The 12,092-nt window shown below is 42.1% G+C and overlaps 1 long non-coding RNA gene across 1 annotated transcript; it reads right to left on the bottom strand.

The window, feature by feature from the left end:
- Positions 1 to 1,923: 1,923 nt before the first annotated feature.
- On the bottom strand, positions 1,924 to 2,347 carry LOC108082921 (uncharacterized). The gene is made up of 3 exons (XR_001771006.3): positions 2,284 to 2,347; positions 2,147 to 2,204; positions 1,924 to 2,083 (listed from the first exon to the last, which is right to left on the bottom strand). It is a non-coding gene; the product is annotated as an uncharacterized lncRNA (long non-coding RNA).
- Positions 2,348 to 12,092: the final 9,745 nt, after the last annotated feature.

Raw genomic sequence — 12,092 nt, forward strand, 5'->3', positions numbered from 1 at the left:
CCGGCTTCTGGGTCTATTGATGAAGCGGATAGTATGGCCAAGTGAAGTAAGGCTTTCCTTAATATCTTCATCCGGAATGGAGTGATGCACACCTCGGATGACAATGCGGTAAGACCTTTCCTCTTTAAGTTGCCAGGTATGAAATGGCACCTTTTTTGAGGTAAGCGATTTAGTAATGGCTCTGTACGCATCTGAATCTGAAGCCAAGATCGAAACGGAATTATCTGGGTGGCATTTAATGGAATATTTGGTTGGGTGAACGACCTTATCTGTGGATCTGATAAGTCCGTTTAAGTTTTCACAATTTTTGACCACAATTGGTGGTGGTTTGTGAGACGGTGGGGTTTCGTTGTTGTCTGAGGGCTGGTTTGGACTACCATTGTAGCTAGTCGTATTGCTATTATTGCTGTTACAGGTGTTGCCGCTGTTGCTTAAATTGTTGGTTAGAGTGTTGCTGACTTGGTTGCTGGCGTTGGTGGTGGTGCTGGTGTTGGTGGTGTTGCTGGTGTTGCTGGTGCTGATACTGGCTTGGTTGGATCTATTTTGACCGACTGTTTGTGGTGATTTCATAATTTCATCGTCCGTGTCCATATCTGACAGATCCGAGAACCGATTGTCAGATGCTGCTGGTTTTGGGCTATTTGAATTCCTAATAATTTTCGAGCTTGAGTTGTAAGGGCTTGATCTTAAACGGCGTTTATTATTGGGACGTGGGGTCCACCAATCGTCGTCATCAGCCATAGCATCTTGCTCAGAGTCTTGAGTTGCTACTGGCCGAGCATTATTAGAGGTCGAGGCATAAATGGCGTTAAATTGGTTTATCGAGGAATTTAACGCCTCTCTCATTTTTTTCTGGGCCTCAGCCGCAATCTTTTCGATGTCAAGATCCGATTCAGCAGACATAGTGAACTTGCTTTACCGACTACGGGACCTTTTGGGAAGGCTTCACAAAGGCGATTGAGACCGAGTGGCGAATACGCGCGACCCGCAACCGGGCGGCACCCGGAACTATTACAGCTATTAGGCTTGTCTTTCGTTTCACTTTGTTTTCGCAATTGACAGAAATAGCGGAACGTGGGGGCACTGACACCACGTCCTTAGAAGTCGGATTTAGAAAAAACACAGTCGCTTTTGCCACAAAGGTGGACTTGTCCATAGACTCTTTACAATGCAAAAACGCGTCTGCACTCCACGAAAGCATAAGAAAAATTTGTATTTTCCCCTTTTTTCTTTTTAATAGCCGAAAACACGTCCGAAGCCTTTGACAGCTAACGCAAAGCCAGAACAGGTATAGAGAACACAAAGTTTTAAAAAACAAATACGGCGAAAAGTATTGTAATAAAGTACAAGCTTGTATAAAATATTTTATTCCTTTTAGCGAAAAATTTGTACATCTAACCAAGTGCATACATGTTACAATTATGTGTGAGTGAATGCATGTACATATTGTAGTAGCCCTAAGCATAAGTTTGTACATACACTTTTATAGTAGCCCTAAGCATTCATACACGGTCATACACTTTTACAGTAGCCCCCCTTCAGTTCCATTCCTCAACGATTCCCCTACGATTCCTCACGGAACCGAAATAGATCCCTGACGAATCGTCAGGGAACGTTCATACAAAACTTCGAGGAATTTCCATACAAAAGGTGATCCCAGCCACGAATTCGAAATTCGCCAAGAATCCGCCACGAATCGCCAGGGAAAGTCACCGGGAATTTCGAAAGATAATCGTGCACGATTCGTCAAGGAATCGCTGGGGGAATCGTCGACGAATCTTGCGGGAATCGCTAGAGGAATCGTCGAGGAATCGCACAGGAATCGCTGGCGGCAATCGTCGAGGAATCCCAGATGAAAACCTATAGAAAATTCCTGAAAAATCCCCCCTTCCTATAAAAATCCGATGTAATTTAATTCTTATTTATTTATGGATTGCATATTTTTATTTATCTTCACTTTTTTGGTAGCATTACATTTTTCTGCAAAATTAAACATGTACATATATATACATATGTACATACATAAGTGCGTGTCACGGGCCTCCTTTGTCGGCTGCTGTGTCCTTTAAGAAACTTGTTTTATCTGTAAATTAAATACATAAGTACATACATATTTTTGAATCAAATTGTAAATTGCAGTACATACCAACTTAAACTGGATAAAAAAAACTTTGTAATTCCGTACTGAATCCCATTCACACCGTCTAGGTTGAAGTCGCATCCATTTTAATCGTCAATTCCGCAATTAAAATTAATAATTGAATGCAAATAAGATCCACTTACCTTATAATATTTCATTTTTACGCAACTAATACGCAAAACACTTCTGAATGCAACAGCAGTCAACTCAAAATGCAAAGAGAATTAGAAGACAAAACCGAACACCGAAAATTCTCGCGCGTGTCAGGGTATAGCCGACAAGGCAATGCCTTGCAATTAGATTCACAAAGGGCCAATAATCAAACATGAACATTTCGGCCATGTCTAAAGCACATTTTCTTACGTGCTTATATCCCACACGATTTTATTCGTAAAAATTAATTAAATATAATCTTAAATATTTTTAAATAACTCTACTTATTTTAAAAAGGTCATTCTCACGTCGGTGCAATACTCTTTGTTTTTGACACCAATTTTCTTTCCTCCCTTCCTTCCATCTCCATCTCTCTCTAATTTACGAATTCTCGCAACCGCTACTCCGAACGTAGATCGAAAACAATAACAAATATAAAGAACGAACTTCGTGAAGCCCTCGGCAGTAGCCGAACGTAGGTAGAATTTGTTTCGGCTATTTTGTTTCGAACTTCACTGAACGAGGCCCATGTAATTTGTTTTTGTTTTTCGAACATACCGCGAGGAATTGGACGGGCGAGGAATTCTGGAACTGAAGGGAAGTTAACAACCAACTCCCATCTTAGGCTGAGCAGGCCAGTTCTTACTTACCTTATTAATATTAATCATTTATCATGTTTATCATTCTCTAGTATTAATCACTTTTTATTATTATCAATATTATTATTACACTTCTCCCTCATGCATGGTCCACCCTAAATTGGGTCCGCCTTATTGGCCCTAGAGCTGAGCCAGCACATTGTGCCATTCCGAGCCGTGGCTCCTTTTCATTGGCTGACAGCGATCGTATGACTTCTGCAAAATGTGCAAGGTCAGCGGTCTGCCACGGGCATCCGGCTATGCATGAGCTTTTGTACAATCTTAAGTTTAGTTTTAATTTGGATTTGAAATAAAGAGCACCAGCTCGATCATAAAACTCCGGCCTTAGCCGTTACATTATTCTGATTATTGAATTTGGTTATCGTGCCTTAAGGGCCGTGACAACGGAGATAAGTATCTCCCACCGTATACTTCGGAAGAAGCAAAGGAGTCGAAGCTACCACCCGACTCCCCAGTGGCTGCCAATCTTGGTGGTCACCAATACTCAACCAGCAGGCAGTACCCTACTGCCAGCCCCCACGGATATATCACCACCGGCTCTACCCCTGCCGCGGAGGATCCGCCAGCCGGCCCGGACAATTAAATAATTGGCGCCCAACGGATTAATATTATTACTAATATTCGAATCCCACCCCTGAAGTTGTAAATTATGTAAGTAGCTGAGCGCCGACAATAGCCAAGGTCTACACATACACAACACACAAATGCCATACAATTTGCTATGCCCAGCAATAGGAATTTTTTACGTATAAAAAGTGACTCGATTTTCGATTTCTGATTCAGATTTTTATGAGTGCGTGGCAAAAATAAAAAATAAACATGTAACGTTCACTCGTACTGGCAATTTTTATGTGAATAAATTATTCAAATATTAAATTACAATATACTTCCATGTTCTGCGTGTTGATTTAATTTTGTTCGATCTTGATTTTTTTAAGTGCATTATAATAAAAGAAACCATACGTCTCAAATAACGCACACTGGTGCCAAGGCAATCAACATTTATATGATTTAATTATGCAAAGGAATATTTTATTTCTTTGTTAAGGTTGGATTCTATACGCATTCAGAGGTCCCAGTCGTTTTTCTCCTTGTGTTTGCTACAAATTTACCTACTGTGCTTATATTGAATTTCGTACCAAAGTTATCTAGTGTGTCTGTGCTAATAATATACCCAGTCGAATTGACCTATACTTGTTGTCACCGTTCTGTATTTTAATTTTGTTCTTGGGACAAATTAATCCAACATCTTTGTGTTTTAGGTGACGATCTATTATTTTTCGCTAAATTTTTCGACTTTACATCACCAAAGTGGCCCGTTGAAACCTTTTGTCTTGAGCCCAATCGTCAAATCCTCGTATCTACCTCGCGCCCTTTAACTGCCAATGAGTTGGGAGTATAGAGAAGTAAAACAGGAAATTGATAGCGACGATAGCGAAAATAGCGAAGAATAGGATTTCGACCCGAAGTTAGGGACACAGATCAACCAGAAATGAACGCAGAACTGGTCCAAGCGATTGTCGCAAATGCGGTCAGCGCCGCTCTTAGCGAACAGGAGGAGCGGTTAAGAATCGATTTCGCCACAGAATTAGATGCGGTTAGAACACAGGTTAGCGCGCTGTCAGTGCAAGCGCCGCAGGTGGAGGTCTATAAAAGAGTAGTACCAAACCCTGCAGTAAGATGCGATGTCAAGTTGGACATAGTAAAATCTCTGCCGACGTTCAGTGGAAGCCACGATGAGTATGTTTCGTGGAGGCAGGCTGCATCAGATGCCAATGAAGTATTCAAGAAATACGACGGCAGCGAGGCACACTACGAGGCCGTGGTCATAATTAAAAACAAAATTTGAGGACCCGCCCGGTCACTACTCACGTCCCACAATACAGTGCTAAACTTCGATGCAATTATAGCCGGACTAGATTGCACATATGCGGACAAAACGTCCTTGAGAGTGCTACGGCAAAATTTAGAAATGGTTCGGCAAGGAGACTCCGACCTTATGACGAGGTCGAGAGGAAACTCACGCTTGTCACTAACAAAATAGTCATGTCACATAACTCGGACACAGCAACTATCCTAAATATGGAGGTTAGGGATGACGCTCTTCATGCATTCATTGCAGGGCTTAAAAGACCACTCAAGTCACTCGTGCTGCCAGCACAACCCAAAGACCTTCCGTCTGCACTAGCGTTAGCGCGAAAGGCCGAGAACAGCATTGAGAGAAGTGCGTTCGCGGCATCCTACGCGAAAGCTATAGAAGACAAGTCCCATTTCAATGAGGGCAACAGGCGCAATAGTAAGAGTCAGAGAAAGCAATGCAGAGGCGAGGATAAGAATCCGCACTTTGTCCCTAAACAAAACCAAAGTAAATCTCATGAAGACAATCCCTGGCCAAAGCGCAGGGATCCTGAGCCATTAGACCAGAATAAAGTTCAACCCATGGAGGTAGACCCCTCAACGGCTAAATTTAGACAAGAAACAAGCTGGGGAAAGCCTCAAAGTAACAACAACTACAAAAGGCAGAACTCGTCCCAGCGTCAATCAGGCCAAAGACGCAAACGCGTCAATAATATAGCCCAACCCCAACAGGAGGCGACAGATTATGCCGACACAGCTGAGGCCGAGGTTGCCACCATCGAGGAAGATAGCGACTCCGCCGAGCTTAACGACCTCCTCCATTTTTTAGGGAGCGTTCCCGACTGCCGTTCGTCGAGCGACAGTTGGCTGGCAAATCAATACAAATTCTCATCGACACCGGGGCGGCAAAAAATTACGTGAAGCCCGTATAGGAGCTAAGAAACGTAATCCCGGTCGAAACCCCCTTCACTGTGAGCTCTATTCACGGCTCCAGTGATGTCAAATACAAGTGCATAATGCGCATTTTTGGACTAGACGTCCCATTTTTCCTCTTGGATACATTGAGCACGTTCGATGCTATAATAGGCTTCGATTCGCTAACGCGAGCAGGAGTAGCATTGGACCTAGGCAACAGCGTAATAAAATACGCAAATGTCACCGAAAAGCTCAAATTGTTTGACTGTCAAAATGTCAACTTCACAAAAATCGATGACATAGTGGTGCCAAGTGAGGCTAAAGCCAAATCAAAAAAACTATTCTGAAAAGAATTAAGGTGTTTTCAACCTCTAACGAGGCGCTCACCTTCAACACATCGGTCATCGCTACTATTCGAACTACGAGTGACGAACCTGTCTACTCCAAGTTATACCCCTACCCTATGGGGGCAGCAGACTTTGTAAACAATGAAATCTAAGAACTGCTGCAAAACAGCATAATCAGGCCGTCCAGATCCCCATACAATAGCCCTGCCTGGGTAGTTGATAAAAAAGGGACTGATGATAATGGCAGTAAAAAGAAGTGATTAGTAATCTATTTCAGGAAGCTGAACGAGCGAACAGTCGCCGATCGCTATCCTATGCCGAGCATACCCATGATTCTAGCGAACTTGGGAAAAGCTAAATTTTTTACTACCCTAGACCTGAAGTCAGGGTACCACCAAATATACCTGGCTGAAAAGGACAGAGAGAAAACCTCGTTCTCAGTTAACGGTGGGAAGTACGAATTCTGCCGACTACCCTTCAGCCTAAAAAAACGCAGGGATTATTTTCCAAAGAGCCATCGACGATGTGCTGCGGGAAGAAATCGGCAAAATATGCTACGTCTACGTTGACGATGTTATCATCTTTTCCGAAAATGAAACGGAACATGTCAAGCATATTGACACGGTGCTTAAGAGCCTACTCGATGCCAACATGAGGGTGGTACGAGAAAAAACAAAGTTCTTTAAAGAGAGCGTTGAGTTCCTAGGGTTCATTGTTACCAGAGGAGGGACAAAAACAGACCCAGAAAAGGTTAGGGCAATAAAAGAGTTCCCGGAACCAAAAAATCTGTTTAGCCTCAGGTCCTTCCTAGGCCTGGCGAGCTATTACAGAAGCTTTATAAAAAACTTTGCATCCATTGCTAGACCCCTGACCGCCATCCTCAAGGGGGAAAACGGGACGGTCAGCAAAAATATGTCGAAAAAAGTAGCTGTCAGGTTTAATGAAACCCAGCGAAATGCATTCGACCACCTTCGTAACATTTTGGCATCCGAAGATGTCATATTGACATACCCTGATTTTAAATCACCGTTTGACTTAACCACTGACGGCTCAGCGAGTGGAATAGGCGCGGTACTGTCCCAGAATAAACGACCTATTACCATGATTTCACGCACGCTAAAAGACTGCTGAATTACGCCACAAACAAAAGAGAATTATTGGCGATAGTCTGGGCAATAGGCAAACTCCAAAATTACCTGTACGGTAAGAATGAGGTACGGATCTTCACAGACCACCAGCCTCTCACGTATGCGGTATCCGACAAAAATACCAACGCTAAAATCAAGCGATGGAAAGCATTCATTGATGAGAACAACGGGAAAGTATTTTACACACCCGGAAAACAAAACCTGGTAGCTGACGCATTATCGAGGCAACCCCTGAATAACTTAGAGGGTGAGGCTGCTACGGTGCTACTCGTACACCATAGAGACCATAGATAAACCTCTTAACTGCTTTAGAAACCAAATTATTTTGGAAGAAGCGGACCAACCGCTTCGGCGAGATTTCATAGTCTTCGGAAATAGAACTCGCCATATCATCAATTTTAATAACAAGGACTTGCTTGTTGAATCGTTAAAGAGATAATCAACGCCAACGTTGTGAACGCGATTCACTGCGATTTCCCTACCCTGGCTCGCATCCAACATGCCTTGAGGCAGGAATTTCCTGCGACAAAGTTCTGGCATTGTAAAACCTTTGTCAGTGACATAACCAACGCTAATGAACAGTTGGAAATCACTAACACTGAGCACAATCGCGCCCTTAGGGCTGCCCAGGAGAACGCAAAACAAATTCTCCGGGATTATTACTTCCCGAACATGTCAAAATTAGCTAGCGAAGTGGTCGCAAATTGCAAGGTCTGCAATAAAGCCAAATACGACCGCCATCCCAAGAAACAGGAATTGGGAACTACGCCCATTCCATCATACGTTGGGGAAATGTTGCATATCGACATTTTTTCGACCGACAAAAAAATTTTCTTAACTTGCATTGATAAATTTTCCAAATTCGCTATCGTACAGCCCCAGGGCAATAATAGATGTACGAGCACCTATTCTTCAGTTAGTAAATTTTTACTCTAACACCAAAACCATATACTGCGACAATGAGGCCTCCTTTAACTCGGAGACAATCACGTCATTGCTGAAAAACCAATACAGCATCGACGTTGTCAATCCGCCACCATTGAGGACACTGTGGAACTAATATTGGGGTCTACTATAGAATACAACAGGTCGCTACATTCGGTCACAGAGTCTAGGCCGATAGAGGTCATCCACGCAAGCAGCGATGAGATGAAGCTGGCAATTAAAGCCAAGATTGACAAAGCACAACAATCCAACTTAGACAGGGTTAATCTAGGCAAAACAGAGTCTTCGAAGTCGGTGAAAGAGTACACCTTCGCAACAACAAAAGATTAGGGAATAAATTGACACCGCTTTATTCAGAAGAGCGTGTAGAAGCAGATCTGGGAACATCTGTTCTCATTAAGGGGAGGGTGGTCCATAAGGACAACATTAGGTAGGCACTCCACTCGCCACATTCGCCCTTATATTAAAATCCAATCTTTGCTAAATTCCCACAGGCTCTCTATTATATCCATCATACTGCTGTCCACCGCGAGCGCGAGAATCACTGATTTCTCGCACGCTAAATACATTCCGGTGCTAGATGGCAATGTCTAAATATGGGAACAGTACGGCCTGGTCAGGCACTCGACAAATCTGTCCGAGTTTGCCACCATTATCGACTCCACAATCAGAATGCTAGAACTGTTCCCACAGTCCCATATGAGGAAGCTGCTGGAAGTGGACATTGAGCATGCTCAAAACCTATTGGAGGAACTTAAGATACACCATAGAATGGCCAGGAGCCTTGATTTTTTGGGCTCAGTCCTTAAGGTCGTGGCGGGTACACCCGATGCGGAAGATTTAAGTAGAATCAACACCAATCAAGCGTCGCTTATCGAGGCTAATAATAGACAGGGTATAATTAACACAGAGACACAGAAGCACATCAATCTATCAATCACAGACACAGTAAACAAGATACTCAGGGAGAAGAGGGACGGGCTTGTCGACTCAGGCCATTTGTATGAAACACTCCTTGCCAGGAATAGAATGTTAATATCAGAAATCCAAAATTGTATGCTCACCATCACTCTTGCTAAAAATAATATCATCAATCCTACCATTTTTAATCACAATGACCTAAAGGCTATTTTTTACGAACAGCTAACAGAGGTCCCTATAGTTAGCCTTATGGATGTATCTAAGATTAAAATTCTTCAAAATAATGTTATTGTCCAGGTTATAGTCCAGTATCCTAGAGTTAAGCGTTGTTGGAGGGGGGCGGCTTTAAGTCTGAAATTCACTCGATAAATAATAACACGTAGGACTTGTCGGGGTTTTATGCGACGTGCGTCGGGATGTTTATTGAGTAAGATGTAAATTGGTACTGAATACAAAGTCGAAACTAAAGCTAGGGAGAGCGGATTAGAAGCTCTAGGGACTGGAAGTCCAGAGGAAGAGGGAGAGAAAAGTAGAGCGTACGGGATCACACTGGCTCCCGAAATTAAACGCCTTTCTGGCGTGAACAATTCAATACAGAACACAAATCGCATCTTTTGGATAAGTGAACAATCCGCGTACTAAAGGATTGTAGTACTCGTGGCGACTGGTTGGAGATTGTCGGTTTAGACGAACGGAGGCATATCGTAGGAGGCTGGAGAGAATCGATGGTTTCCAGAGTTCTATGGCGCTCAGTAAGGAAAGAATCGAGTTCTAGCCACGACGGAATATCGGTTTTATTTGTTAAGGATTGCTCCCATAAGGAAAGCGTCAGCTTTGGAAGCTTCGTGGAGCACAAATAAACCAGGAGGCAGTCCCAATTATCCGTAGGAAGGCCGGACAGAGCTAGGGATGTGAGGCAATTTTGAATTGTATTTTGAAGCTCCTTCAAGGCTGCCGAGGACTCACGTTCAATGGACTGAATGTTCAACAATTTCTTCAGTTGGCTGTTTACCAACGCGCGTTTATTTTCGAAACGCTCAGATAGGTTTTTCCATGCTGAGCGGAAACCGTCGTTGGTCAGTGGCGAATTTGAAACTATGGAATGAGCTTCACCACTCGTCTTGGCATTTAAATAGAACAACTTTTCTACAGGGGTCAGCGTAGGATTGTCGATATAGACCGCTGTGAAAAGGTCCCGGAAAGTCGACCAGCGAAGATAATCGCCCAAGAAAACTTCCGTTTCGTACGGAGGAAGCCGACAGCCAGACGAAAAGGAATTTTGGGGCGCAGGGCATTGGACTTGAGCTGATTTAGCAGAGATCGTATCGATCTGTTCCATGAACTTGGCGGCACACCGCCAAGTATTTTGCCTTAAGAGTAGGCAAGGTGTCTGCAGCGCCCTCTAATCCAACTGAAATTAGCTCTGAACAAGCTTCGTACTCTGTCTCGACCTTGTCCCATAGCGCTCGGACTTGGTCGAGATGGATTTGACAAGAGTACTTGGATGGAGTGGGTGCTGCTGGATTGCAGACTCTAGAGTCGAAGTGCCTCAGACGGTCAGAAATCAAAGTAAATTTGTTCAAAATAGTTGAAGTCATTTTGGATATTTTTTTTTTTTTTTACAAAAATGTAATGTAAATATATATTAAAATTTATGGGTCGAAGTTTGATTGGGAATTTAGGAACCAATCGGACTCGTAATAATTAATTTTGCTATAATAATTATCTTTGTGGAAAATTGTGTTTTCTCCTTTGGAATTTAAAACGGAAATATGCAATTTAATTTAATAATTCCGGTCAGCAGCGAATAATATACGGTCACACTAGTGCGGATACGGAAGCGCACTTGGATTTCTAACTTAATTCGTTAGTTGGAATTTTAATATAAAATAATTTACAAATTATTTTATTGATCTGGACTTATGTGATTGACCGGTGCTGTATTTTGGAACCAATACGTGTGTATGTCTATTTGTGCACTTGTCGTATGCAAGTGCAAAATAGCGGAGATAAGGAGACGCGGAAAAAATTGCCAAATATTGGAGCGTCGACTTGCAGACGATTATGTATGTATGTACATATGTATATTTATTTAGGTGAAGCTCAGGATAGAGCAAGGGAGAGTAAATAAATTAAATATACAAATGAAGTTTGCGCTGCAGTGCATATATTTAAATGAATTTATAGTCGTAGTAGCTGCCGGACAGTAATTGAAATATTTTGGGTTATATATTTATATATTTGTTGTAAATATATATATGTTTCGGAATGAAGTGGACTGTATTTGTAGTTTTTCTTTTTGTTTTAACTTTTTGTTATAAATATGTGGATATCTTTATGTATACTCAGATGTTGAGGAAGTAGTCGGAGATCAGTAGTGTGGACTGTAGTGGAAATATATGTACGTATGTACATATATAAATGTAAATAAATGCAAGCGGAACACAGCGAACGTAAAGGAATTTAAAACAATTCGGAACTGAAAGTTTCACTGTGGCTTAGGCATTCATTTAAACAAACACTTTCGGAATTTTGGAACCCATAGATCTTGGATAGAAATTATTTGGATATAATTTCTCGATTTGGGGAAATGTCAATGTTGACACTGATCGTAGTCTTATGGAGTGGACTGTATTAAATATGTAAATAAATGCTAGCGGGAACACAGTTAACGAAGATGAATTGAGAACTATTGGAATTAAATTCTCACTGTGGCTATTGCATTTATTTAAACACACTTTTGGATTTCGGCACAGAAATTTGACACAAATGTAGAAAATTTGGAAACCGAATTATTTTGAATTTGGAATTGGAAGTTATTATGCTGCCGTGTGTCGGATCAATCGGACTTGGATTTAGACAATAATCATACAGAGAAGTTAAAACGAATTGAGCTTCGCAAAACCTAACTGTATGACCGGCAGCAATAATGTATTAAAACTTATCTTGTGCGGTGTTAAAGCCACCGGAGCTGCTGGTGGATGAAATCCGGCTCGAAGGACCAAAT

The sequence above is a fragment of the Drosophila kikkawai genome, chromosome 2L (assembly GCF_030179895.1).
Source record: "Drosophila kikkawai strain 14028-0561.14 chromosome 2L, DkikHiC1v2, whole genome shotgun sequence".
Classification (NCBI taxonomy): Eukaryota; Metazoa; Arthropoda; class Insecta; order Diptera; family Drosophilidae; genus Drosophila; species Drosophila kikkawai.